Source organism: Leuciscus leuciscus, assembly GCF_965113295.1.
Source record: "Leuciscus leuciscus genome assembly, chromosome: 17".
Taxonomy (NCBI): domain Eukaryota; kingdom Metazoa; phylum Chordata; class Actinopteri; order Cypriniformes; family Leuciscidae; genus Leuciscus; species Leuciscus leuciscus.
The window spans coordinates 24,787,949-24,793,436 of NC_138741.1; positions in this window are offsets into that span (position 1 = coordinate 24,787,949).

A 5,488-nucleotide genomic window follows, 5' to 3' on the forward strand; every position below is an offset into this window, starting at 1 on the left:
AGCGCAGCTAAGTGCTCCCTTCTACCTCCTCAGTATCCAGTGCATCCATTATCACTAACCTTGACCTTTCCTTGCTGCGTTCTCACTGTCAGAATTCAGTTTAGGTGCATGTTAACCGCATGGTAATCGAGAGCAATAAAGACAAGTGGTCATACTAAGTTTGCGTGAGGTTCTTCAAACTCCACTGGCTTAATACATCGCTCTCGAACGGTTTCCCTTTTTTTTTTGTGTAGTATTCTCAGATAGCGTTTCTGCACAGCATGAACTCTTAAAGCTGTCACTGAAGGACTGTGATAAATGATTGCACTGCACTAATAAACTGAGTCTGTCTTTTATAGAACGTCTCCACCTGCACAAATGCTCCACACCTCCTCTCGTTTTCACCTACAGACCTAAACCGGTGACATCCCCATCCATTAATCATATGGTATGATTTTTTTTTCTTTTTTAGATTAGATAGATAATTTTTTTTCCTCTTTTTTTGTTCACTTTACTCCATAGCATATTGTGCCCTGAAGGTGCTGCAAAATGCACCGATTTTGTACGCCTGGATGTTATTATAGGAAAACTAGTTTAATAACAAACACAATGTTCTATTGGCCAGCGAGTCTGCTTAGACTGTCTGAATGGCAATGTCACAATAAGACAAACAGCGCAAAATTATATATTGTTATTGTGGCAGCTATTTGCGTGAGAGAGAGAGAGAGAGAGAGAGAGAGAACATTTTCTTTACTAATGACAACATAGACAACAGTGACTAATTAATTAAGATGATGAATGAATTAAGAATTATGTTTAAGAGAGATTATTTGAGAAACGTGAATAATGTATTTAAAGGTTATATATTATGCCACTTTTCACAAGATGTAATATATGTGTATGTGAAATTTCAGCTCAAAATACCCCCCAGATCATTTATTATAGCTTGTCAAATTTGCCCCTTTTTTGGGTCTGAGCAAAAACGCAGCATTTTAGTGTGTGTCACTTTAAATGTAAATGAGCTGCTGCTCCCCGCCTCCGTTCAGAAGACGGACGATCCTTTACATGAGCTTCGGATACACCATAACAAAATGCAAAGTTTACTCATCCATAATCTCAGCAGTAGTGGAGTGCAGCCTTACGGAGAGACTCAGGAAGAGGTTGCAACTTTTAGACTGAACCTGGACGTTTCTGAATTGTTAGTTGTTGTGGAGTTACATTGATTCATCTCATCGACTTGCCTGTACCATCATGTTTAACTTTTACACAAGTTGACACAGTTCCCTGTGGACTTTATATGACATTTTTGGTCAAATAGTGTTCTGTGCTCGTCTGTGCAGCCAACGACAGAAAAGTCTGCATGCTTTGCTCAAACTTTTACCATTGTGTTAGAACTGGTTACACTGTAATGGTCTCGCCGTGGGTGAAAACGTGTAGATTAAGGGGCGGTAATATTATAATAAGAATACTTCCGTCAGAAGGGGAGTGAAATCTGATCTGCTTATTTCCTGACATGCTTGCAGAGAAAGGCTATCAAAAACAAAGTTACTGGGTTGTCACTTTTCACATTTTCTGGGTTGGTAGATGCACCGGGGACCCGATAGCACTCAAATTTTCATGAGACGTGTGTAAAACATTGGTAATGAAGGATGCAGGGCACTTTTCAGTGACAAAAACACATTATCATACCTGTCTGCAGCTTCGCCGCATGAGATATTTCTTTTCTTTTTTTTCTGAGACGGATGACAATCATGTATTTATATTTGCAAACAACAGCAGCAGCAACAACAACAACAAGACGTTAATGTGCTTTTAAGAATTAAGTCATGTTTTTGATGAGGAGGCTCAGCATAATTGCACATCACATCCCTCCAAACTAACATGCTCAGAAAGCTCCTTAATGCAATTAGCAGGTTAAAAGCATCTGCCAGGACAGCCATGATGCTCAGAGATGCAGGCATATCCTGAACGTGAATGGAAATAATCCGCCATTCAACCAACATTTGAATATGTGTACCCAGGGAAAAATAAATAAATGCATCATGTTTGAAACCAATGTCCTTCAAATGACTGCATCCTCGTGACTAAAGATGTTTGACAAGCAAATAGATTGTGTTTATCATACAAAACAAGTCTGCTGGCGTGAATGAACTCAAATTCAAATATGTACATCAAATGATAGACGCACAAACCAGCATTCCAATTCAATAAATCCAGTTTAATTCTGTGATATGCAAGTGCCATTAAGATTGAGTCACTATAGAAAAAAACAATTTAATTTAGCCCTACTTGACAGTCAGGAAGTGACAAGAAATCTGCAAGTTCTGTCAAGCCTCCATCCACATGTAATGAAAATTTTAATTTGCAAAGCTACTTCGCTTCATGCACCGTTAAGTGCTTTATCTATGAGCCTAATCTCTTTGCAAGAATCACTGATGTCACTGAAAACCGACATTTCCTGAATCACAAAGAGCACGGGATATCAAATTAATATCCCCAGAGTGTTAACAAGAATACTAAAGAAATTAATTGAAAAAAAAACTAAACTAAACAGTTCGAGCTCATTAGAGTGAACATTAGGTTATGAAGTGTATTTCTAGTATTTAACAGAAATGATCAGTATGTCTGCGTGAGATTGTCTGCGTGTGAGATTCTCTGGTTTTTGCATTTTGATGAGCTCATTTTCATCAACCAGTGATTCATTTATCAAACAATCTATTATGTTCTATTAGTGAATACCTTGGGAAATTAGTCGTTAATATGGAGTCAATTTAGATTCAAATTTAACTTGCATGTCAAACGGCGGTATTCTTCGGCCATCATTCGAACTGGAAGGGAATCTGACTGATAGTGCTACTGGCATTTCCCAAGTCATAACAGGAAATGGTGTGTATTCACAGCGTGTGATGTTCCACAAGCCAAACTTCCCCTTAAAGCTTCATCTTTATTTTACATGTTAGTCTATGTCTCAGTTGTCCATGAAGGTATCAATCAGAAGCTCATGCAGTCAGGATGAAATGTTATGAGTGGCAGTTGGTGTACTGACCCTGAGATTCACACTAGGAGGTCACACTTCAAATGCTCTATCTGTGTCCTTTATGCAACACTGTGCTATGCTGTTTAAAAAATACAACTGCTGCAAGGTGAAGAGTGACTTTTTTTCTTCTTTTTTCAAAAAAAAAAAAAAACTTCTACTATCTCAGAGTTTAAGATCTGTTTGTCTAAACTTATTGTAAATTAGATACATACATAAAAAATGACACAACAATGACACTGAAGTACCCACAGCTGAAAAAAAAGGTAAAACATACCCTGAGCAGACAAACTGAAATGAAATAAAATAAAAGATAAAAAATAATCCTGTAGTATATCATAAAATAAAATAAAATTGAATAATAATTAAAAATTAAAAAATTAAATAGATAAAATAAAATTATAAAATAAAAAGGCAAACATGCCATAAAAATATGCAAAGCAGTGAAACTGAAATGAAATAAAATAATAAATAAAATAATCCTGTAGTATATCATAAAATAATGTAAAAAATAAATAATTAAACAAAATAATAATAATAATAATAATAATAATAATAATATAATAAAAATGCAAAAATGCAATAAATAACAAAAAACAATAATCATGTAGTATATCATAAAATAATGAAATAATAAAATATAAAATAATAAAAATGAAAAGTAAAATGAAATAGATAAAAATAAAGAAATAAAAAGGCAAAAATGCTATAAATAATAAATAATATAATCATGTAGTATATCATAAAATAAGATAATGAAATAAAATATAAAATAAATAAAAGGCAAAAATATCATAAAAATACCCATCAGAGCAGTCAAACTGAAATGAAATAAAATAATAAATAAAAATAATCGTGTAGCATGTCATAAAATAAAATAATTTAATTTAATAAAAAAAAATTAATAGATCAAATAAAATACAAATAATAAAATAAAATAAAAAGGCAAAAATATCATAAAAATACCCATCAGAGCAGTCAAACTGAAATGAAATAAAATAATAAATAAAAATAATCGTGTAGCATGTCATAAAATAAAATAATTGAATTTAATAAAAAAAATTAATAGATCAAATAAAATACAAATAATAAAATAAAATAAAAAGGCAAAAATATCATAAAAATACCCATCAGAGCAGTCAAACTGAAATGAAATAAAATAATAAATAAAAATAATCGTGTAGCATGTCATAAAATAAAATAATTGAATTTAATTAAAAAAATTAAATAGATCAAATAAAATACAAATAATAAAATAAAATAAAAAGGCAAAAATGTCATAAAAATACCCAGAGCAGTCAAACTGAAATTAAATAAAATAATGAATAAAAATAATCCTAGTATGTGACCAAATCTTTTAAAATGCAGCCATTAGATTTCTTCTATTCTACATTTATCCGCAGGGCTTTTTTGCCTGGAAAACAGAAGAAAGAAAACAGTGCTGCTTCAGTTTGAGTACAGTTTCCAAAAGTAATATATTTTAAAAACAAAATACTGGTTAGTATTGAAGAGACAATGAAGCGCATGACAATAAAGCCTGCTTGAACACAAAAGTGAGTTTCCATTCTTCACTGGCATATGGCTACAAAAAAATTGTCCTAATGTAATACACAAGTTCAATGCAATCCAGTTTCTCTTTTGATCTTGACAGGAAATGGTTTTCTTCACAGAAAATTAATCTTGTTTCAGAATAACCAAGCGTATATGTAAACAAAGGTATGCATTTTGAAAAGAACTAAATTATCCCTCATCTTTGGATTTGATTTGATTTGAACTCCCTGTCGTGGTACACAAGAGTACGATGGGAGTGAAGCAATTTATAATACGTGGAACTAATATCAGAGAGAAAAAGAAAAGAGATGAAATGAATCGCTAAAATGACGAATACTTTCCTGATGATGAGGAACAAATCACGTTAATGAGATATGCCAGATCAGGAAGAAAAAAAAGAAAAACATCACATTAGGCTGTAAGAGATCGCTAGCCCCAGTTGCATATAGTCCTCATTTATATTCCATGTCTGTTACGTTTCTGCTAATTACAGGCATCAAAAATACATACTAATAGCAGTATAGTGCAATGAAAGAGTTTTTAATTATGCATACTTTAGACTGGGGGATGGTTTGACTCCAAGACCCCTTGATCTTAAACTTGTAATGCCGTTCAAACCAATTAATTTTACCAACACAGGAAACATTAACCAACATTTCTCTGGTTTTTAAAAGTGTTCACACACTCATGACCGCAGTAAATTAAGCCTCATGTAATAGCAGGGTTCCTAGTTTAATATCAATTAGGGATTTTAATTATTATGGTTTTACATCAATATCTGGTGGAAGCTTTCCATTAGCATTCATCTCAAAGGCTAACACATTCTCACTCTCAACTCGTCGCATATTGATGCTTTGGTGACCTCTCTGTGTCACTTTTTAATGGACAGGGTACACCATTGCTTTCAATAAGAAACCTTTGCCA